This window comes from Phascolarctos cinereus, unplaced genomic scaffold (assembly GCF_003287225.1).
Source record: "Phascolarctos cinereus isolate Bilbo 61053 unplaced genomic scaffold, phaCin_HiC Scaffold_7;HRSCAF=346, whole genome shotgun sequence".
In the NCBI taxonomy this organism is placed as follows: Eukaryota; Metazoa; Chordata; class Mammalia; order Diprotodontia; family Phascolarctidae; genus Phascolarctos; species Phascolarctos cinereus.
This window is the reverse complement of record NW_027556180.1, coordinates 2,439,488-2,463,542: the sequence shown is the minus strand read 5'-3', so window position 1 is coordinate 2,463,542 and position 24,055 is coordinate 2,439,488. Positions and strand designations below refer to the sequence as shown.

At 56.2% G+C, this 24,055-nt stretch overlaps 1 long non-coding RNA gene across 1 annotated transcript; it reads right to left on the bottom strand.

Annotated features, from left to right (window-relative positions):
• Window positions 1-15,881: 15,881 nt before the first annotated feature.
• LOC110193070 (uncharacterized) lies at window positions 15,882-22,593 on the bottom strand. Its single transcript, XR_013483339.1, has 6 exons — window positions 21,723-22,593; window positions 20,480-21,117; window positions 20,176-20,381; window positions 19,366-19,951; window positions 17,602-17,916; window positions 15,882-15,979 (listed from the first exon to the last, which is right to left on the bottom strand). It is a non-coding gene; the product is annotated as an uncharacterized LOC110193070 (long non-coding RNA).
• Window positions 22,594-24,055: the final 1,462 nt, after the last annotated feature.

The window sequence follows — 24,055 nt, the reverse complement described above, 5'->3', positions numbered from 1 at the left end:
GTTTGGGGAACAGCCGTCTTGGCTGAAACGTGGTGTGTACATGAAGGAGGCTGGTGTGACCTGAGCCCGTGAGGGCGGCTGGAGCCAGGCTGCAGGAGGCCTGGAGCTGAAGATTTTCCCCTCAGGCAAGAGGAAGCCACTGGAGCTTTTGGAAGAGGGAGCTACCCTGTCAGGGCTGTGTTTCTGAGGAGGAGGGACTGGAAAGGGGAGGGGCTGGAGGCAGGAGGCCCGTCCCGAGGCCAGGGCTGGGGGGAGGGGCCTGCGGTGACCATGAGTGACAGGAGAGAGCAGGGCCAGAGCTGGGCGTTAAGGACCGACTAGGCAGAGGCAGCCGGCGGAGGCGTGAGCCGAAGGAGAGAGGTGGGGCCGGGCATGCTAGAATTCATCGCCAAGCCGCAGTGGGATCTTGCGTTGTCTAGACTTCAGTCAACAGTGCGAATGCAAAGAGGGGTTTGCCAGCAACTTTAGCAAGAAAACCCCAGATGGGGTCACGAAGAGTGGGACGTGACTGAAAAGTGAAGCGTCCTTGCCAAAGGCTACCTCTCCCTTACCCACCTTCCTCAAGGACTTCCTCCATGCATGGGACAGTTCTAAGCAGGTGTCTCCAAGTGAGGGCATTGGAAAGATACACATTCCTCCCTCCCCTCTCCCAGTTTGTCACCCGTGGAACGAAGGCGAAGGCGGTGGCACCATGTGACCAGGGATGAGTCCCGCCCCCTCTCTGGGCGACCCCACCTCCACAAACAAACTTCCGGGAGCTTTGGCATTTGCCCCAAATCTTGGCTCCCCAAAGCATTCTTTGTACAAGTGTCACAGTAGCTGGCCTTTTGTGAGTGGAAACAGGAGGCCGAGGAGGCCATGGGCCACCAAGGAAAGGGGCAGGGGTGTCCTAATGATGGGGTGCTTGGGCGCTTGTGCTGGGATGCTTCCAAGATCATATTTCTCCCTAGCCTCGAGGCACTATCCCTGCCAGTTTTCTCCCCAGTCCAAGGACACTATGCCTAGCAATAACTCAGAGGGGGCCCAGTGAGGCAAACTGTCTCCCTGTTCCAAGCTGACCTTCGGAGACTTTCTCTTGTGTGGACAGGACTATCCTGTATCAGCAGAACTATGGCTCACTGATGCCCAGTTACCGCATACAACCCAGAGGCCAAGCTATAGACGGCAGCTCCCAAAGCCATCTCATTACAGACACAATAGACCAAAACCACACCCCTTCGGAAGCCCTCCTCCCCCAGTTTCCAGTAGTGAATGACATCCATGCCCAAGGTTATATGCTACTACCAAGGCTGCTCCGGGTCCCCTGGGGAGGGACAGGCCAGGTATGGCTGGACTCTCCCGGCCACACCCTGCTCCAGCGCCTTCAAGGGGTGGAACGAGTCTTTCCTTTCTGTTGCCAGCAATCAGATAGTACACCCACACGGGAAGGCGTGAAATAAATGTGAGACGTGGGCCAGGCGGGGCAGTTAGGACTGACTCAGTTTATTCATCTGAGGGTACAGGTTATATAGAGAAAATCTTAGCCTAGCTACAAAAGATTCCTCCCCATGAGACACTCCCCAAACATCTGCTGATAAGCGACAATACCTAATTTCTCACAATCAGAGCTCCTAGATTGGGATGTAAAACCTCTGGTGCCTAGGCCATCTGCATAGAGGGGTGATATGTAAATCTAAGGTTCAGAGAATGAGACTGAATGTCTGTGGAGCCTCCCTTGCAGGGGGAGATTTGGAGAGCCCTGCCTTGAGCCCAGTGGGTTAAGCCTGGGCAAAGGTCAAGCTTTGTCCTGGATCTTAAACCCAGATAGGGCCCTTACAGCCGGCCCTCTACACCTTTCCTCCAGAATACTTAGAAATGGGAGCATGAGCCTGCCTCGGAGCTGGGCTTTGGGGAGCCTGGCCATCAGACAGCCAAGGGGTGGGTGCAGAGCAAGGCTGATGAAGATGAGGGACCGCCCTGATGGCCTAACCAGCGGGACCTCTTGATTGGGAGAGGAAAGCCGATTCCCTGCAATGCCTTGGGGGCCTTCAGAGCCTGGGGCCATGCATCATTTCAGTATTGGACACCCAGCCCCTCAGGTTCCTTCCCCTCTACTTTAGTTTGTATTTTTCTTGTAAGGAGCTTGTTCGTCTGTTTGTCTCCCCCATTAGCCTATGAGCTCTTTGAAAGCACAGACTGGTTGTCTTTTGTCTCTTTTTGTGTCTCCAGAGCTTAGTACAGAGCCTGGCACAGAGAAGGCACTTAATAAATGTGTATTGACTGACTGACTGATCACTATGAAAACGCAGGCACCCCCTGAACCCATCTCTCCCAGGGAATGTTCAAAGCTGCTCTGTCTGGTACCCAACAGCTGTCTTCAGGCCTTTCTTGGCCTTTCTCAGACTTCCCAGGACTTCTGGCTGCTAGCCCCTTCCCCTAAGAGATTACCTTCTGTCAGGGAGGAGTTGTCATTCTCTGGAGCCTGGGCCCTTTGAAGCCAGTGGGCAGAAGGCAGCACTAAGGAAGGTCTTAAACCCCTCCAAGCATCCCTACCCCTCTTGCTCCTGGGCAATCAGCTACCTTGGCCCAGATGCGGCTCCAGGGGTCCCTGCAGGGGACAGCTTCATTTGTTAGGAAATTCCTCCTAAATGGCCACTCCCCTCATTGTGCCTGTCCCTGTCCTCTGGGGCCAAGCACAGCAGGCTCAACCCTCCTCTACACCACCTCCCTTCAAACACATAAGCTCAGCTATGACTATGCCCCCCCCAAGTCTTCTGTTTTCCAGGATTAACATGTCCAGTGCCTTCAATGACGCCCCCCAGGACAGACTCCGGCCTGAACACCCTCCAACAGCATCAGCATCCTTCCCCATAGGGCCCCCCCGAAGCAGACCTGAGGGGTCAGAGGAGCCTGGTCAGGCAGGCCCCCTCCACCCCTCTCCAGGCTGGGCTGGAGGCAGCTTCTTGCCCAGCTTGTACTGGGCCAGCTGGTTGTTTGAGCCCAAGTGGAAGACTTTGCAATGATGACCAGTTGAACTCTTTCTGGATCCTGACTCCACCATCCAATCCAGTGTCTCAGAGCTTTGTGGGAAGGCTGATACAGATGCCGTCTTCGACTTGAACCAAGTCATTGATAGCAATATCAAGCAGCCCCAGACTGAACACAGATCCCTGGGGCACTCTGCCAGAGACCCCATCATCTGATACAGAGCGAGGAACTCAGGCTGAATTGAGAGGCGAAGGACCCCGATGTCAGTTCTCTCCCCCCCCTTCCTCTCTCTCTCTGTGTCTCTATCTCAGGTATCTTGCTATGTGACCTGTGCCTCAGTTTCCTCCTCTGCCAGATGAGGGCTGGGAGCTGGGGGCCCTGTGAGGGCCCGAGCTGGTCTATTTGCATCATAGGGAAGGAGGAGCTGTTTTCTGTGCAAAGAAAAGATGGTTCCCAGTGTCCCATTTACCCCCAGCCCAGATGCTGGCTCAGAGATCTGGAGCCTCCCCTTCAGGTGCTAGGTGCTGAGTCAGAGTGGGCAGCTGCTCACCTGGGGGACCTTGTCAGCACAATTAACAAGTAATTAAAACATGCTGTTCTGCTGATCCAACCATTCTGGAGAGCAGTTTGGAACTATGCCCAAAGGGCTACAAAACTCTGCATACCCTTTGATGTAGCAGTAGCACTACTAGGTCTATATCCCAAAAAACACACACAAAAGGGAAGAGGACCACAGGTACGAAAATATTTAGAGCAGCTCTTTTTGTGGTGGCCAAGAAATCAAAGGATGCCCACCAATTGGGGAATGGCTGAACAAGCTGTGGTCTCCGATTGTAATGGAATACTATTGCGCTGTAAGAAACGCGGAAGATTTACATGAACTGATGCATGTGAAGTGATCAGAACCAGGAGAATGTTGTACACGGTAACAGCAACATTGTTTGATGAAGAATGGTAAATGACTCCGCTCTTCTAAGCAACACAATGGTTCAAGACAATCCCAAAGGAGTCATGATGAAGCAGACTATCTGCCTCCAGAGACAGAACTGACATTGACTGACTAGGGACTGCAGCAGGCTGCTTTTCACTTTCTTTCATTTCAGTCTTCTTGCACAGAATGACTAATAAAGAAATGTCCTACACAATTGCATGCCCAGGATCATGCAGACAGTAAAGGGCTGAGCTGGGACCTGAACCCAGCTCCTCTGACTCTTTCCCCTAAGCGGGCTCCTGTTGTTGTTTCAAGTAAAAGTAGCAAAAAGACTTAAAAATCTGGTCTCAGGAGCTGAGGCACCAACACTCTTCCTGAGGGAAGGTCCCAAGAGGCAGGGCTGTGAGGGAGGGCTGGGCTCCAGCTGGAGGAACAAGGTAGAAGGGCTGTCCCTCCCTCGGATCATCAGAGAACATCTGGGTCTGACCGGTTTACCTGGCTTTTTCCTCTCCCAGCCCTGTCATCTCTCTCCCCACAGGCTGGATTCAGACAGCATCCAGTCAAGGAAACAGGTGCTTCTCAGGCATAAAAACACCTTGAGAAGCAGAATGGGAAAAAGCAGTCGCTTAGCCCAAATCAGCCTGGCCAAGTGAGGCTGGTCCACTGGGCTGAGACTTTGGGCAGGAAGTAGTCCTGCCTCCATGCTGTTCTCCACCCTAACCCCTGTCAAATAACTTCTCAAGATGGTCCAGACCTCATCATGGCACTGCTCCGTTTGAACCCTGCACTGACTCCCTATGGCCTATAAAAGCCCAAACCCCTGGCCTGGCACTCAAGGCCCTTTGTGATCTGATCCCAATTTACCTTTCCTGGCCCATTGTACACACTGCCCCATACCCAGTCTATGTGCCAGCCAAACCACACTGCAAGGTGCTGCCCAAAGGCTCCATCCTCACCTCCAGGCATTGGCACAAGCTACCCACCCCACCCCCACCCCTGGAATGCGCCCTTGCCTCACCTATATACACCTTTATCTTCCTTCAAAGTTCCTCACGACCGTGTAGGATCTGATGGGACATCTGAAAGCCAGGCCACGTGCTTTGGAGATATTTGAGGAGGAAAGGGACACTTCCTTGTACCTGCAGGAAATCATGGAAGGCTTCCCTGAGGAGGTAGCGTCTGAACTGGGGCTTGAAGGGAGAGAAGAGTTCTGTACGGCAGAAATAAGGAGTAAGTGCACTCCAGGCACAGGGGATGATATGGGCAAAGGCCTAGAGGCAGGAGGTGGACCCCTGAGTCGAGGGACTGGCTGGTTTTTTCTGAATGCTCCAGATGAGATGATGTGGGCTGTGGCTGGAAAGGCAGGGTAGAGCCTTGGAAGACATCTGGGAGCAGTGTGAGAAAGTGCTACATTTCTCCCATGGCCCTGGCCCCAGCTAGGCCTTCCTGGGTCTATCAGTCTCTCAAAAAGCCTTTATCAAGCTCCTACCATGTGCTGAGGGCTAGGAAGACAAATACCACCATGGCCCCTACCTTCAAGAAGCTTCCATTCTAATAGGGAAGATGAGGCACGGATGGCACAGGAAGAGGGTGCACATGACGAGGTGGGGGCTGGGTACCGCCTTCAGAGAGGGGAACTCCCCACCCTCCAGTCAGGGCTGTGATCCATGACAGGTCTGCAACCACCCCCCATAAAACCCCTCTGAGCAAGGAGAACGCAAGGCCCCCTTTGCCAGCACTCACTGGGAGCTGGGGCCTGGATTCAAGCCCCTCCTCTGACCCTTTGGGCACATCACCTAGCCTCCTCCAGCTCCTTCCATCCTCTGTAGCTGGGTCAGACCATGGTCCTCAGTGCCTTGGGAGCTCACACTTCTGGGAGACCTGAAGAGTTTCTGGGCCCCTTCTGGGTTCTGCCCCAAACCTGACCTTGGCTCCCCGGAGGTGGTGGAGCCTCTGCTCTCCAGGATCATGATTTCACCCAGGGCTCCTCCTTAGGACGCTTCCCTCTCTCCCTCCAGTGACTGGACCTCCCTGGAGTCTGAATGTGCTTGATTTTCCCTCTCTCCAAAGAGCTTCCGAAGCCTTGGAACTGGCTGGGTCCCTTCCCTCCTGGCTCAGGCCACAAGGACTGTTCCTTCCTCAGTTCCCAGAATCCTCAAGGTGTCCTGGGACACAGGATGGGTGTCCAGAGGTGGGAGGAGACCCCTTCCCTGCTAACCCCTTCTCATCCTTCTGAGCCTCACCTTTCAGAGGTCAGCTCTAAGCTGCCCGGGCCCAGGGCGAGAGGCCTTCTGGGTTTTTTCCTTTTCATCCCCTCCCCTGCTCACCTGACCCCCAGATCTGCCGGCCCGTGAGTCACAGGGTCCAGTCCACCACAGGACCTGCCCTTGGAGCAGGCCCTGATAAAGAGCTGCTGATGGCCTGGGTTTGCAGGGTGTGTGTGAGAGTCCCTGAACCATAGAATCAGGAATCCTCAGGTGCTAACAGCGCCCCACACAACGTCTGCTAACTAGTGGAGCTGCCAACCTTTGGGACAGGTGACATTCCTCCTCTGATCTTCCCTGGCAGCCCCCTCCCTGCCCCTCAGCTAAATGGTTCCCCAACAAAGGGGATCCTTGGGGATGGATCCCTGGGGGTAGTGGGGGCCAGGGGAGGAAGGGGAGCAGTGGAGACCTGCAGGCCAGCAGAGACCCTCCCCAGGGAGGAAGCAGTCTTCAGGTGGTGCTGCCCTGGGGCAGAGTTCCAGATGCCCCACCCTAGTTACACATCCTGGCTGGAGTGTCTGAAGTTGCCTGCCCCAGATCAGGACGCCACTCCCGGGCCTGGGCTGTGGTCTCTCTGCTCAGGCTTTCCCAGAGCACAAGCCAGCTGTCCAAAAACACTCTTCAGCAGGGCCAGGAGGGAAACCGAGGGAACAGAAGGAGATGGGGATTGCAGGGGGGCAGGGGGCGCTGGTTCAGTCGGCCCCGGGGTGATTTCCCGGCCATCGTTTCTACACGATTAAACCAGAGAACCTTTCTGGGCTGTCTCCAAATGAGACGGGGCCTCCAGTGATCTCAAGGGTCCCTCTGTTGGATAATCCAATAGTGTTCCCAGGGATGGCTCCCCTCAGCCTGGGGTAGCTGCTCTGGCGTCACTCACTGTCCTTTAATAACAGGAAGAAACCTGGCCAGTGAGAGTAGGGGAGTTCCTGAGCCCCCCAGGCCCAGCCCACCCCAGAGTCTGCCCTCTGGGACAGTGGGCCTGAAGGCCCAGGACCTGTGGAGTCTCTGCTGCTGCAGCCCCTCAGTGGGGACTGATTCACTGATTATCGATGGTTGCAAGGCAGCTGTAGGGCACTGGAGCCCCCCAGCAGCCCAGGGAGCGATCTCACTCTCCTGGTCACAGATGAGGGGGTGGGGACTGAGGGGCGGGTGGGGAAGCTGAGGCGGTGGGGGTCTAGATACGTCCTGTCAGAGGTTTGGCGCTGCAGGCAGAAGAGAAAGGGGACTGGGGGGGGCAGAACAGGGGTGCCAGACAGCAGAACACCATTTATAGGCAGAGAAGGAGCTGGCCTATGGGGAGACACAAGGACAGCCCTGACCCTCTCTAGTCTGATCTGCAGTCTGTGTGGGACAGCGAAGACCCCTACCCAAATTGACTACTCAGGAGTCGCTCCAAGTAGGGTGCAGAAAATGTATTAGAATCTCATAAGAAGCGGACATTCCCACTGCCAGCAGAAAGGACAACAGAAATGCTCACAGCAGGAGGGCCGCTCCCCTGAGCCCCTTGTACAATTTTTATACATCAGTCCTTATCTAACATCACATGACTGAGACCTCCAGGCTTCAGCTAATTGAGCTAACAGTTACATACCCGGACTGTGAGTTCTTCACCTATCTCATACAAGTCCCACCACTAAGGACAAGATGCTAGGGAAGCGCACCTCCCAAAGCTCCCAGGAGGCCATGGGATCGCAAGGCCAAGGCCCCTCTCTGTCCTTGGCAATCCTGCTGAGCTCCAAGCGCCCTGACCCCCCAAGGAGGACTGTCACCACACAAAGACTGCCACGCACCCCCGGGGACGTTGCAGGTTTAGGAAGGCCATGCTCTCTCACGTTCACTCCTCCGCCATGTTGGGAAGGTTCCGCTCAGACACAAGTGAAGCAGGGGCCCGTCTTGATCAGCAGCCCCCATCAGGCTGCCCAGTCCCAGCCACGTTTCTTGGGCAGGCTCAGGATTCCCTTAGTTCAGGGGAGGATGGGACCAGCTCCCCCCACAGCACCAGGTCACAGATGGAGCTTGGGGAGGGGGCAGCAGAACGCAGGTCACCAGCTGGTATGGACAGTGCAAATGCCTGGCCCCTGAATGGATGTGTTTTAAGCCCTGAACAAAAGACAAAAAAAGAGACAAAAGACCTTTGATCCTCCCCCTTTCCCGGCCTTGCCTTAGAACATCCCCAGGCCTCTCCTGGGCAGGCCCTACTGCCCAGGCCCCAGAGTAATCCCTTCCTTCCTGCCTGAGCTGGAGAAGACACAGGGCCCCCTGACTCAAACCTTTGATCTGGGTCAGAGAAAGGAGAAAGGCTTCCATAAAACCGGTCATTAAGCTATTAGGAAGCTAGCAGGGCCAGGACCAGGGGAAGCTGTGAAGGCCAGCCCCCAGGCCAGGCAGCTCCTGGATCCCCCAAGGGTCACCCAGGGACACCCAGCCCAGGCCCAGGGCTTTGTTTCCACCGAGGAGACTGGGGGGCAGGGACAACACTCCTGGTGAGACCCATGCTGTGACCCTCTGATGGCCAAGGGGTGCCCAGGCTAGAGCGCTGAGCTCTTTGGGCCCTGGGCTCCAGCATCTCTCCTGGGAGAGGTTAGTTACTTACATCTGGAGCTGAGGTAAGGCCACAAACAGGCAGAGCAGCCTGGGGATTTCATGCGGCCCCAAGACTTCCAGCTAATTCCTGGAGGCCCAGGATTTGTGGAGAAAGAGCTCTGCGTGGGATCTGTCATTGCGTCTGGCTCCAGGGCACCCTTCCTCATCCCAGCCACCAGCCACCATCATTGGCCTTCTCGTGGCCATCACTCATGGTCATCACTCATGGTTAGCAACACTCTGGGAACACCGAGGTGCTTCCCTTGGGCCCCATCCCAGACCCAGCCAGCCATTAGGGAACGCCGCCCCCTTTGGGCTGCTCCCCAATCCTCTCATCCTCCTCTGCCATCTGACCAGCCCAGAGCAGCCTGGCCTCTATCTGAAGTAAGTGAGGGGGAGGTGTGTGTGTGTGTGTGTGTGTGTGTGTGTGTGTGTGTGTGTGTGTCTGCACATGCCTTAGGCCACGGGGACCTGTGCCAGGCAGCTGGGACAGGGCCTGGAGACAGAAAGACCTGAGTTCAATTCACTAGCTGTGTGACCTTGGGCAAGTCACTTAACCCTGTTGTGAGGCTCCAGTGAGGTAATGATTAGCATGGTCTAGCACATAGCAGGTGCTGTATAAATGCTCATTCCCCATCTCCCTTAGCCTGGATCCCTTGGGGATCCCACTCAGTGCGGCTGCTCCAGGGGCTAGGGCTGGGAGGAGGGGGTAGAGGGCATGCCCCCAGAGCTCCCCGGAAGCTTGGCCCCCTCTTGTCTCTGCACTCTCTCTGGTTCCTCAGACTGGTGAGTCTTAGGAAGATGAAAGCTTTACCCATGGCTCTCTCAGCAAACGTGGGGACAGGAGGCCCAGACAGAGGGCTCAGGTTTCCTCCAGCTGACTCATCTCAATGGGCCCAATTACAGGATTCCTGAAAGGCCAGATCATCCCCCGGAGAGGCAGGAGGGCGCAGGGCCGCCCTCCTTCGGATTCAGACTCCAAACCTGAGCCTCAGTGGGACAAGGGGGCAGTCGAGCCCTCATGGGCATGGCCAAGCCGCCAGGGACCCAGAAGCCTGAGGTGCCCCCAAGCCTGCCTGGCCCAGGGCCTCTGAGTAGAGCTTGCTGATCATAGCAGGAAGTCTGCTCTTTCCTGACGGGAGCCCATCAGCAGGCTGGTTTGTGCCAAGAAAGAACTTTCCAATCCTTTTTCCACCCTTCTGCCTGGAAGTCCCCCTCCTGGGGGCCGGGGGTGGGGTGAGGGGGGAGACGTGCTACAGGCTTCCTTGTGCTAGCCTCTGGAAGCCTCCCCCAGAGACCTTACGAGCCCTGCCAGGTCCTCGTGGCCCAGTGGATGAGTGTGTCTGCTGTCCTGGGATCTGAGACTAACTTCTGAGAGGTTCAGCCCCCAGGACAGCAGCCGCAGGAGGGCCATGAATGCCCCCACCTAAATGGACCTCAGAGTCTGTCTACCAAGGCTCCAGGGGACTGAGATCTGCACTGGGGGAGGAAGGCTCCCACTGGAGAAATATTCAAGCACAAAAACCTTTCCCGCCACGGACACTGACCTACCCAGGGCAGCAAGCTCTGGACCTGCCTCTGTGCTGGGCCCCTTGGACTTTGGGCAGAGCCTCCTTTGCTTCAGCCCCAGCCCCCTGACCCACCTTGCCCAGGCCTACCCTGCCCAGGGTGCTGCGTGAGGGAACCCCCTCTGATCCCAATCAAGGCTGCCCAGCATCGTAGGTCGATGCCTCTTGTATAGGTCGTGGGCTGGAAGGGCCCCTTCCCTCACAGACGAGGCAGTGACCTGCCCAAGGCCACACGGTAAGGAGCAGAGCGCCTGGACGAGGTCAGGGGACAATCCTCTCTGGCCCTCCTGGGTCCCAAGATTTGACCTTCAGAGCTTGAGGGATCCTGGGGGCCGGCCACTCCAGCTCCCCATTTTATAGCCGAAGGGCTGAGGTCTAGGGCCGGGAAGGCCCAGGGTCATGCGGGGGTCATCAGAGTCAATGCCCAATGATGCCCGGGGCCGGGCTGACTCCTCAGGCCCTTTCTGCACAGGAATCATCTTTCATTAACCTGGGAGTGGTCTGGGCCACGGTCAGCTCCGGGCACTACATTTTAGGAACATTAAGCTGGACGGCGTCCAGAGGAGGTGACCTCAGTATCACTGCAGCAGTGAAGGGACTGGAGGTCAAGAGAGAGGAAGAGGCTTGGGGATCATACAAAGGGCTGTCCTCTGAGGGGCGGGGTCAGAGGGTGAAGCTGGGAGGGGGCAGGGCCCAAGGCCCATTGGTTGGGCCAGAGCAGGGGTCTCTACCTTTTTGCATGCCCTGGGCCCCTCGGCTTCTCAGAATCATGTCCTTACTGACACAGTTATCACAGCCCTGGGTTAAGAAGCCCTGGACTGGAGGGCAGGGGTGAGCTGGAGAGAGGCCGATGTTGCTGCTGAGGTCCCAGCATTCTGTGTCCAAGAATGGAAGAGTGACTCCTCTGCCCCTTGCTCAGTGGGGAGGGTGGAGACCCCAGCCCCAACAGCCTGTCCTTGGGGGCTTCCCCCCCAGTCACTCAGAGAGGGACCACAGCTCGATGCCACAATTCCCCCTCCATGGGCCAGTGTCCCAGCTTTGGGTGGGCCTCAGGTAGGAGCCCACCAAACCCCTCAGTGCCAGGGGATTGTCTGAGAAGAAAGCAGGAGGGTCAGAGGCAGGATTAGAACCCAGGATCCACTGATCCGCTCTCTCCCTCCCAAAGACTTCTCCATTGTGTTCTCTTGTTCTGTGTGAACAGGACTACGTACAGAGAAGGCATAGAATCAGACCTTGTGGGTCAGCTTTGAGCAAGGTCCCCAGGGACAGCCAGCCCAGGGACCCTGCAGCTTCCTACCTTAGAGACGACTAAACCGAAGTCCTCACTAGACAGATGAGGAAACAGAATCAGAGCCTGGAAAGCTGAGGTGCCCACACCAGGATCATCAGGGAAGCTGCCAGGCTCAGTGGGGGTGGAGTGGAAATCTAGAGGGGGGCTGTGAGGCCCTGGGGCCTCTTGGCTTTGTTCCTCCTCATGGGGCACGAGGGACCTTCTGGGAAGGGCTGGGGAGGGTCACAGAGAAGGCCCAGCCTGGCAGGCTGGGGAGAGCCCACGGCCTTGCCAGGCCGGCCACCAGAAGAGACAGGGCAGTGCTGAGTGATTTTCCACCGGAAAAGAAAGCCCTTCTGTCTGAGGCAAGATTTTCCAAAGCTCTGGGAGGCCTGCGGCGGCTGGGAACAGGATTCTTCTGTTCCTGCAGCTGTGACCTGGCCTCAGACTTGGGCTGACTTTCCAGCTGAGTTCCGCTCCAGCCCAGGGTGGGCCCAGGAGCTGGCTGGCAGGGTCAGTGCTCAGCTGCCTTGCTCTGTCCTCACACAGAGTGGCCACAAGAGCAGAGGTTTCCAGAGCCCTGTGAGGATGCAAAGCCCTCACACTGTATTATCCCCAGAACCGATGTGATTGTCCTGAGATCAGGCCAAGAGGCCATGGCTGGACACCAGGGGTCTCAGCCTGGGCTCCACAGACCCTCGAGCTGTGGGGAGATTTCTGGGGGTCCATGAATTTGAGGAAGAAAAAAGGGCTTCTTTATTCAGAACAGTTGACTTCCTTTCTAATCCTCTGTATTTCATCTTTGTGCCTTTGAAAACACGATTCAGAGAAGGAAGGGTCCCCAGGCCTCAGGGCAGAGGCCAGAGGCCACACCCCCCTTCAGCCTGCCCTCTCCCCCTTCTTTGGGTTCAGAGAGTCTCTATCCCCTGTCCCCCTGCCACGAGGTGGGGGGATGGCCCAGCCCCCCTCCCTCCAGGCTTCCTCTAATGCTCTACCCAGCCCTGGGCTGTGTGCCCAGGTGTCAGACAGGATCACCGGAGAAGCATTTGTGAAGTGCTTAGCAAGCCTCAAAACTGGGACAAGGATGTCAGCAACGTAATTCAGTTCAGCAAACACTTTCAGGCACCTACTGCAGGCCAGGTGCTGGGCTGGCCTCTGGAGACACAAGGACAAAACCAGATGCGATAGGAATGTGTCCCCAGAGAAGGCAGCAGGACACCTCCCCCCGCCCCCCTCCCCCAGCCCTGGAATGTGGAGAACTCACAGGGATAGCCAGATGGGGAAGGAGGGGGACAGAACGAGGCCGGGGAGGAGGGAAAGGGGAAGGGGGAAGAAGGGGAGGAGAGGAGGGGGAGGAAGGAAAGGGCGAGGAGGGAAAAGGGGGAGCGGGAAGAAGGAGAGGAGAGGAGGAGGGGGAGGAGGAAAGGGGAGGAGGGAATGCAGGCGGGGGGAAGGAGGGGAGAACAATGTTGAAAACTAAAAATAAATGAATTAGTTTTTAAAAGGAAGAAGTTTGTCCAGTATCGTAGGTGTGAGAGTGAATATTCTCAGGACCACTCTGCCTATTTGGGGGGCTTCTGAAGGGGCTACTTCAGTGCTGGCCCTTAAGGAATGGTAACTCTCCCACCAAGGGGCCTCCCTTCCCCATGAAGGATGGACCAAGGGTGAGCAAGGTTAACTGGCGCACCAGGAGCATCAGCTGACCTGGGCAGCCGCAGGAAACGGCTTTGAAAAGAGCCGGCCTCTCAAACCTCCTGCAGCCTGTAAAACGCCAGGATGGCCTGAGTCCTCGAATGTGCAACAGAAGGGACTGGTCAGCTTCTCTGTCTGCAGGCTGCTGATGCCCCAGAGCCCTGCTGAGAAAGGGGGGCTGGTCCCCGCCTCTGGTCTGTCTCCAGGGGCCCCATCGCTGGAGGGAAATGGGCAAATGGCTGTTTACATGATCATGACTAGGCCTGGGACTGGGGCATTTGGGCCAAGAGCGAGAGGCCTGCTTCCTAGCACATCTGTTCGAGGTGCCCGGTGTGGGAAAGGCAGTGCCCCCCCATTGCCACCCACGGCCCGCTCAGAGTGTGGCAGGAGGGGCCACCCTTCCCACCCTGTCCCCCACCCACACCTGCTCCCCTCCTAATCTCCCTGTTCCCGTCCGGGCCCCTCCAGCCGCCCAGTCGCCAAGGTTTACAGCCTTCGCACATCCCGTCCTCCTCCCCGTCCCTCACCCCTCACAGCCAGTCCATCGGCTGCTGCAGAGTCCCTTCTCCCACCAGCCCACGTCTCCCAACCTCCCCCTTCTTTCTACACACAGGCTGGGCTGAGCCCTCATCCCCTCCCTCGAATCTCTGCTGGCCTCCTGGCCTGCCTGCCTCCAGACACTCCCTTCTCTAATCCCACCTCCACTCAGTCAGTCTACAGTTACTGAATGCCTACTACGTGCCAGGCAGGGTGCTAAGCTTCCCCCAATCTTGGCCTGCCCCAGGCATGCCTCTGCACAAGAGGCTTCCCTGACTCCCTGTGACTCCTGGCCTGGAGTTTAAGGCCCTCCAGACTCTGCCTCCTCCTCTTTCCAGACCAGTCTCCCCAACTCCTTGACATTCCGGCCAGTCTGGCCTCTGTGCTGCTCCCCAGGCTTCAAGTTCCATCTACCACCTCCAGGCCTTTGCCTCTCTGGTCTGGAAGCTGGAGTGCCTTCCCTTTTCACCTCCTCCTTTGTCAAATCCTGCCCCCCCTGGGGTGCTTCCTGAGGCCCCCAGGCCTGAGTTCTCTCAGCACTCACATTCACTTTTCCAGACTTTGTCTCTTATCTATTGACTAATCTCTGTGTCCAGCCCCACCTCCAGTAAAAGAGAGGCCCCCTGAAGGCAGGGATGTTGTGGCTCTGCACCCCAGCACCCAGAATGGCACATAGGAGGTGACTGGTGAGTGCTTGAGTCGAGCTGGTCAAGCCTGGGGCACTGCTGCCCGCCCATCTGGTATCCTGCACCCTCAGTTCCAGAGACCACACGGACTCTGGTCCAGGCTCATGGGAGAGTGGACACTGGCCTGAGCTCTCCAGGGTCCTCTGTACCAGGAAGGAGCTGAGTGAGGTCCCCTGGTCCTGGGACAGGCCTGTAACAGCCGGATCTCCCCAGCTGTCTTTGAGAGCCCTCTCCAGGAAGGAAAGGGTCAGATCAAGGCCAGAAAGGTGGTATCCCAGTGTTTCTCACCCCAGCAGCCACTGTGAGGCAGGGGTCAGTGAGCAGGAATGCAGGGCAGGCAATGGGCATGGGTCAGGACAAATGCTCCTGACTGGCCTAGAGATCCGGACCCAGCAAACAGAGAAGAAGCGTTCTCTGCCCAAGGCCCAAACCAGCAGCCTGGGAAGGGACTGGGCCCAAGGAACACCAGCCCCTGTACAAAGGAGACCCTGTCGGAGACAGATCTTGTTACAAACCAGATGGCAGGACTTCCAGGTGCCTCTGACGTCCTGGAGGTGACCGCTCCACCCAACAGAGGCAGATTTTGAGGCCAAAGACATCATCTCCCTGCAGCGCCCCTGGAAAAAGAAGGGGCCTGTCCAGGCTCGGCCTGGCTGGTGCTCCCCTGGAGCCCTCCTGACTCCCCTCACACTTGCCAGAGCTCAGGCTCCACTGTCCCAGCCTTGGAAGAGCCACTGGAGCTGTGGCCTCCAGGGACCCTAAGCAAACACACTGCTGCAGAGCCTCTGAGCACAGGTGGGACAGGGGAGCCTGTGGGCTGGGACCAGCAGATGCTGGGACTGGCCCCCACTTAGCCAGGCTCAAGAGCTTGGGAGTGGACGCTGGGGGGAGGGTAGAGACGGGGAAAGAGGAAGGGGCAGTGGGTGGAAAGAGAGGCCAGAAGCAGAAGAGTCACTGAAGTCACACTCCCTGACCGGCTGGGGAACGTGCTCAGTTCTGGGAAGCCCCATTCATTTTAGGAAGGACGCTGACAAGCAGGAGAGCAGCCAGAAGGGAAGGCCAGTCCACAGCAGGGTCAGCTGGAGGAGCCCGGCCCTTGCAGCGGGGATATCTGACCTCTTCTTGTTGGCCCAGAAAGCAGTCATGCAAGGCTGGAAGCAGCTTTAAGGAAAGGGACCAACGCCAGCAGAGAAAAGAGCTGTTTGTGAACTCAGGACAGTGCTAGTCCTGACAGTTAAGAGGCAAGCTGCACAGAGGAGAAGACCCTCGGAGCCCAGTGGAGCCCCTCACCCAGCAGGGACGCAGAATCCAAGGGGGTGGTGCCCCACCAAGAGAGAAAAGGACACAGAGGAACCATAGATACAAAGGCTGGAGTTACCTGGGCTACACGCATCACCGATATTTGTGCCTCATTGTCACTGTAACCTAAGCGTGTACCCACTCTTCCCATGTATGTGGTATCTATTTGTGAAAGAGCGTGCCTAGAGAGAAACAACACATTAAGGGGTCAGAGAGTGGGGAGAGGACAAGGGAGAGGGATCATTGTGGGGGAGGAGGAAGGAGTACAACAAAGGGGCCTATAAAAGGGGGTTTAGATTTATGGGAAAGGGAGGGCAAGGGAGGGATTATTGGGGAGTGTAGGCTAAGTAATTGGAGGGCAAGGTAGCAGGTAAAAGTAAGGAGGAGTCAGGAGGACTAGGAAATAAGAGATATGCACAAACAAAAACAAAGATTAGGAGTAGAATCTCTTAGGGAAAGTATATGTTTATATATGTGTATGTATGTATACATCGATATTTATATATAAATATATCAATGTTTAATTGCAGCCTGGGCTGGAGAGGAGGGAGGGAGAAAAAGCACAAAGTAAAAAGGGTATGGCAGAGAACAAAAGAAAACCTGTAAGGAAGCAAAGAAGAGATGGACAGCTTCTAACACAATGTGCAGTATTTAATATGGGCTTTCTTGAAATGGAAATTTATTGCTTTGTATTTTTAATCCTTTCTCATGTTCTGCTGTGCACATGACATTTTTTCTTTTTTTTAATTTTATATTTGTTTTAATATTTAAGTTTATAATTTGTTCCCTTTTCTTTATTTTTTATATATGTAAGTTTTAGTATTCAAGCCAAAAATAAAAAAGAATTTAAAAAAAGAATGTGCCCCAAATGTTTTGGGGGTGAGGACGTAGAGGAATATTTTGTAACCACTATGCCACTTAGTCTATCTCTTTGCTAAGAGGAAATTTTATCTCCTGGCTGACTGTTAATGAGAAGCACACTGGTGGGGGCTCATGAGCTAGAGAAGCATGGCCCCACAGCAGTAAACTTGAATCTTCTGGGGATCTGACCCTCAAGAACAAGTACAGAGTTGGAGGAGCAGGCCAGAAGCTGGGCCATGTAGGCTTTCTATAGCCTTGAGGACAAAATATAAAGTCTCTGACTGCCTTTTTAAAGCCCTTTACTTTTGACCCTGACCATCTTCCCAGCCTTGCTAATCACCACCCTGCTCCTGCACCCTCTTCTCTCTGGGCCTCCTCTCTGTTCCCTCGCTAAACCCTGGTTAGCACCTGCCGTGTGCCATGCTCAGAATTCACTCCTCCTTACTGTGGTCACTCCCACCTTGACCATCCATGAAATCCCTCCTGGTAGCTCTTTGCTCACTTGTATCTAAGCACCTTGTGTTTACCGTGTGTCTCTTCTGCAGGTGCTTAGGTGGGCCTCTGCTGGCCCCCCTGAGACACTGTAACCACCCTGAAGGCATTTTTATCTTTGCATCTAGCACAATGCTGGTCACACAGGAGATAGCCAATGCCTGTTGGTTGATTTAAATGCCTACAAAGCCCTTTTGGGGGGTGAGGAGTGGGATTTCCAGTAATGGGAATCAGGAAAAGCGTCTCAGAGAGACCAGTAGAATTCCTTGTGATCGATCCAGGGGAATTCCAGTCCTTTTCACCACAACTGAGTTGAATATGAATCCAGTACGGCTTCTTGCTGTTTGACCCAGGGTGAGCCTCAGTTTCCCCTCTGTAAACTGAGGACAATCACAGCTTCAACACTGGACATACCAGGCTGATGTGAGTGTGCAGTGAACACAGCCCTTACCTCTCTCTGTTGGTGGCCAAAGGCTGTCCAAGAGCATTGGCATTAGACACCGGTGACTTTAGGGGATGGCAGGGCCCCCTTCCAGCCAGGGCTCTCCTCCCCTTGGCGGAGGCCGGCAGGAAGGACCGACTCGGTTCCCCGGCTATCTCAACCTTCTCAGCAGGGCCCTCCTTGGGATGCTGGGAGCCGTAGGGGGTCTGCTCATCCATCTGCTGAGTTGTCTTTACTCAGCCTGTGACTGATCGGAGGGGAAATGACACTGAGCTCCCGGTCCCTGGTTCTGTGGTCTCTGCCCGAATCACCCTCAGGGCTCAGCTGCGGAATAATGCAGGGTCTGAAATACTGACTTTTATCACTCAGATACAGCAGACACCTACACGGAGTAATCTGGCCATCCTGGGACCCTTTCAGATGGAAGCCTGAAGACAGCGGCTCTGCATGAAGGAAGGGGAGCTGACAGAGGGCTCACGTCAGACTCAATGACTCATGGCAGCCCCTTCATTTTATAGAAGTAGAAACTGAGGCACAAAGTCATGAGAGGCCCCAGGTCACAAGACAGACCGGGGGCAAAGCCAGGCCTAGTACCTCGGGCTCTTGGCTCCTGGGCACGCCCTTTCTGCCTGAGCCCAGGGACTCCGAGCAATGATTCCCAGGAACTCCATATTCCCAGGCTGAGGGAACACAAGTCCTTTGCCCCAGTTTGGTGAGATCGAATCTAGCTGTAGGTGAGCCACTTACCGTCCCATCCAGGGAGCTCCCACCTTCCCCTTAGAAAATTCGTGAGCAGCCAGATGGCTCTTGGCCAAAGAGAATACATTCCTGCTGATTGTTCATGGGGTCCCAGGGGTAGAGCGGACTGCCCATGGCTTAGCAAGGGTGTGTGTGTGCATGTGGTGTGTGTGTGTTTGCATGTGTATGTGTGTGCCTACTCCAGTGAAGGGGCCTGTCTGGGCTCCCCAGGAGTTCAGGACACACAGCACACCCCGTGCCAGTTCCCTGCCCTTCTCTGCATCCCAGCAGGCTCCCCCAGCTTGGACCTACGATCATCAGAGAGCTTCTCAAGCTCTCACCCCCATCCTGCAAACCCTCTGGCACCAGGCCCAGCCTGGCTTTCCAACTCTTGTTTGGTCTGCTTTTAGCCTTTGCTTTCTCTGCCTCAGCTGAGAGTTTCTCTAACTTCGAACAGATGCCAGCTGCGGCTGGGGCAGGACCTGGCCTACAGCGAGAGACCTCAGGTCCTGGACCCAGCCGTGAGACTTTGCCAAGTCACTGCCCTCCCCCACAAGCTCCCTTCCTCTGCCCCTTCTTTGTAGGTGCTCAAGCCTTCTGAGGACCCCCAAGCAGCAGTGACAATGCTGACGTCCAGAAGGAGCATCCTTTCTTGCTGCCAAGGTCAGACGCACAAGAGTTAACCCACAAACCCAGCATTGGGGGCACCCGGGGTCAAGCGTTTGCTCTAGGCGAGCACAGGCATTTCAGAAGGCAGCAAAGTGCGGAGAACTAATTGCTGACCTTGTAACCAGAAACACCCGAGTTCAAATCCTGCCTCAGACGCTTGCTAGCTGCTCAGTTTTCTCATTTGTAAAAATAGTTCAGCAGCTGCACTGGGGCCACATTCTCAATTCCAACTCATACTGGTGGAGTGGGTCAGTTAGTCAGTCTACAAGCCTTTATTGAGCCCTTATAATTGCCAAGCACTGTGCTAAGCTCTGGCAATACACATACAAATACACACAAAGACATCCCTGACCCCAGGGAGCTTACCTGCTAATGGGAAGACAATACCCGGAGAAAACTGAAAAGGAGAGAGGAGAGAGAGAAACCATGTTGGGTCCAGTCCGCAGCAGTGTGGCCCCCAGGAGGAGCCCGAGTCTATTCCTACTGCTCTTGAGCCCCCATCTGGTGTGCTTGTTACAATGCCATTGAGCCTGGTTGATATCGCCCAGGCTCTACAAAAAAGGTATTTGTAAAGCAGGACAGAAATGCCCCAAACCCGCCCCCTGGGGACAGTGCACTCAAAGCCCCAGGAATGAGGTGCCCCGGGAGCCTTCCTTTCTCTCTTCAGAGTCCCTACCCAGCCCAGTAGGGTCAGACTGAAATAGAAGGGGATCCGGGCAGGCCACACACATTGAAGCAGAAAACCACAAATTAACATTATCTAGGTTGGACTGAGTCTTTTGTTGTTGCTGTTAAACGTTTCCCAATTACTCTTTAATCTGGCTGCGGCAGCACTTGATGGCCCTCCGGCAGCCTCCAGACAACCGGCTTCCTTCCTTCCTTGGACTGGCTTCTTGCAGGAGGGGGTGTGGTGGGGAGCACGCCCCCACTGCTCTACACAGCAACCACGTGGCTACGCACAGAGGGGAGAAGAACGCTCTTACATGTGGGGGACACTTGGGGCCCAGACCACTCACCCTCCAGCGCTGCCTGGCCCCACGGCCCCTTCTCTCCTTACAGTGTTCCCATGCTTCTCCTCCTGGGGGCAGCCCCCATGCCCTAGGTCACTCGCGCAGCTAGGCACCCTGGCCTGTCCACCTGCAGTAACCAGTGAGGAATGCCCAGCTGTTTTCTTACCTCCTCTCCAAGCTGTCTCCTGCCCCAATTCACCCCCTAAAGAGGGCAGATTGCTTTTTGAAGGCCTGCCAGGGTCGTGGCAACAAGAGCTGCCCCTTCACCTTACTGAGCTTCATGCTTCAGGAAGGCAGACGCGTCTTTGCCCTTTCGGACCTAAAGGCATTGTGGGCCCCATTCCTGCCTCTTCCCTCCTGTGATTTCATCATCTGGCATGAGAGGGAATCAACTGTTGGGGAGGGGGATCCTGATGGACGCCCCTCTCTACAGGACCGAGTGATGTCACTGAGAAATAATTTGGATATACCTGTACCCAGAGCCACAGAGCCATTTTACAGATGAGGAAACTGAGGCCTAGTGAGTGGCAGCCATGGGCCCAGGCAGTAGGTTGTCTGTTCTTTTCAGGTCAGTGTTCTTTCCAACACACTCGCTGCTTCTCAGGATTACCAGCATTGCTCAATAAAGACAGAGACGCCAAGGTGCTGAAGGTGGGAAAATTAATGAACTAGGGGGTAAAAATAGGTTTTGCCCTGTGGGCCAAGAAGCTCGTGTGCTGTGGGGTACCCACAACCCCCCAGCTGCCAGCGTGTTCATGTCACCAATGACCAAGCGGCCGATGTCCAGCTCCATTCATCTGCAAAACGTGTGGAATGTTGTGTGAGAGGAGCCCTGGGCTCCAGGGTCTGCTTGGGTGTGAGCTTCTCACAGAAGCTTCAGAGAAATCCTTGGACGGGCCTGCCCCACGCCCACAGACCGATGCCCACAGACAGGCCCTCCTCTGGTCCCAGGGGTGGGGCTGGCAAGGGTGGGATCTGCCTCCTGGGGCTCCTGGAAAGTGAATTGCCTCGAATGCACGGTGAGGAGCTGGGGAAATGGTAGGAGGGTCATACCAGGAGACAGTGTCTGCCCTGAAGCCGATCCTGGGAAGCTCCTCACAGCTCTCTCCTGTTCCCAAGAGAACAGAGAAAGCTGCTCTAGCTCCCATTCACCTGAGAACTTCCCCTGCCCTGCTTAGGAAGGCTCCTCGTTGGACTGTCCCAGCAAGGGGGAGTTTGCCTGGGCTTCACCCAGGCTGCTCACCAGGGAGCCCTGCCTGCCTCTGGCCCTGACCAAAGCTCAACCTGGGGTCCGGGGAGGCTCAGCTTGTCTGAAGCCCAAAAGGACTAGGCAGCCAGCAAGGAGGCCCACAGAGCCTCATCCCCAGTGGAGGGGTTTCGAACCCCTTGAACTACATAAAGTAGTGGAGGGGGTGGGGGGCAGGGTGCTGCCAAAGCTCAGAATTACCTGAACCTGGAGAGAGAAACTAAGGCTTAATATGAAAAATGTTCTAATGCAATATTTGGGGGAAAGTGGAAGGTGGAGGAAGGGCCAGAACAGCTGGGTGGGTGGAGTACTGAGAATGGAGTGACCCCCTCTCACTTTCTTCTGTTTTCTTGGCCAAGGAGAACGACTTTGGAAAGAGGAGAGAGGAGAACAGAAATGGGGGGGGGTTCCCAAGAGAAGGTCCTTCCACACCCCCCCACTCCCACCTCCACCCCTGATGAACTCACCTCCCAAGGCCCAGAGCAACCACATCTTTGGGTTCCGAAAGAAGGAGACCACAGGTCCGGCAGGCCCTGACCATACTACTGAACAGAAGAAATGCTGCAGGACCAGAGAAGCACAAACTGTCCAGATTTTCCCAAAGGGCAGAGAAGAGGGTCTGAAGCCTCCAGGCCAGTGGACAGTGAGAGTTCATTGCCAACCTGGGCCATCAGGGCAGGCTTCCTGGAGGCGCCAAAAAAGGGAGAGGGAGGAGCATCCTGGGCACAGAGATACCTCAACAAAGACTCAGAGCCCAGAGAACGAGGTCCAGGTGGGGCACAAAATACTCAGAACCACGGAAGATAGAGATGGCAGCGGGCCTTGAATGCCAGGTGATGAGGCAGTGAGGCCAGAGGTTCCTGGGCTCCCTGAGCGGATCTGCCCTCTCCCCAACACCAGCTCCCTGCCCCGTAGGTCCAGCTGGTGATGAGGGGTCTTTAGCAGCTCAGGGGGCTGCTCCTCTCCCAGGCTGGCGTCCCGTGGGGTTAGGGAGAAATTGGGCAGACAGCCACGCCCACACAAGGGTGGAGAGTCGTGAGGGGTGTGCCGAGCTGGCGAGACGCAGTGAATATTGTCATCTGCTGCTCGCAGGCATGTGGCCATGCACCGGCAGGGCACACACACACCCACACACCGGGGGGGGGGGGTGCCCAGGCACACACACTCAGGCACCCCATGACAGGATGTGGGCTCACAGCCAGCCAGATACACACGGACACGGACAGGGCTTCCTCCGCCTGACAGAGATGCGTCCCATTTTGTGTGACAGGTCATTTCACGTTTCTGGGCCGCAGTTCTTCAGCCGGGAGTCTAGTCTAGATCCACGATCCTCCGAGTTCTTTCCCCTCCTTGAGCTCTGGCCCGCCCCCTTCCCATCACCTCCGCTGCCCTTCGGCTCCTCCCACCCCAGGCCCTCCTTCTACCTATTGGCCCCGCCCACCCTTGTAGCCCCGCCCCCAGGATGACCCAGGACCGCACCTTCTCCCTTTGGGTTTTCCTGAGACCACTGACCGTAGCCTTGGGAGGGGCTGGGTTCTCTTACTATGACTCGAATCGGTGACCCTTGACCAGCTAGCTTTCAGTAAACGGGTCGAAGATGCAGACGGGACGGCTGAGGCCCCACCCACAGTTCTTCGTCCCCCCTTTGAAGCGGGAGCTCGGAGGCTGCAAAGACTAGAGCGGGAAGGGACCTTCATCTTACACAGGAGGAAACTGAGGCCCAGAGTGGCCCAGCCCGGCCAGCCAGTTAGCCCCCGCGTCTGTCGGAGGGCCCCAGCCAACCAAGGGCTGTTCCTGCGCCCAGGCGCGAGCGCATGGTACGCTTAAGGGACAAGACCAGAGCTGCTACTGAAGGACAACGCAGAACGTGAGGGGCAAATGAGCGTTTCCCTTTCCTGGTCCTGTCTTCAGGATTTCTGGGCCGGCGAGAAAGTGCAGAGCCTGGAAACGATCAGCGGAATTGGAGTGTTCCTGAGCGGAGAGCTTCTGATCCTTCCGACCTCCGAAGAAACCGGTCCCCTGGGGAGGGGGTGGGGACAAAGGCGAAAGGCCATCGGCCTGGTCCCCACGGAGCCAGACCCTGCAGTGGGCGAAGCTTCACCTAGGAACAGAGGCAAAGATCCGAGGCTGGAGATCTCTGGGAGTCCCCGAGAGCCAGTCAGGCAGTACTCGGCGTGCGCTGGAGGGCCTCTCTCCCTGGATCGTCCCTCAGCCCCTGGGTCACGCTGCTGGGCCTGTGGATTCTTGCCCTGGAATGTCCCTCCGCTAGGCCGGTGCCTATGTCCCACGAATGATTTCCCCCTGCGGCCTCCACTGTGAGCTAAGGCCGCGCTGGCATGTCTTCATTCCCCTCCTGGTTCTGCCCGAACCTTCTGTCTCCAACCGGCGAGTCTCTGGGCAAACTTTCATCTTCATCATTCGCCCTTTGCAGCCCCTCCCCCTGCCAATTAGAATAGAAGCTCCTCCTGGCCAGACACCATCAAGAAACAAGCCAACTTGTGTCAGTATCCCCAGGCCTTACTTAGCACAGCGCCTGGAACATAGTGAGCACTCTAAGGCTTCTGACCTTGGCTCCCTCTGGTCCCCCTCCCCTGTCCTCCCCGGACCCCTCTTACTGGCTGGGGGAGGTACCACAGCCCTGCCCCAGCCCCCAGCCCGAGGAGTCTGGGAAGCTCACTCCCAGGTTCACCTTCTCACTTCCGCTCAGTAATTAAATTAGGACCAGGTGTGCAGCAGATGGCCGAGCCGCAGGAGATGGGAGGAGATCAGAGCGTCCCAGAACAAGGCCACGGATGTTGCT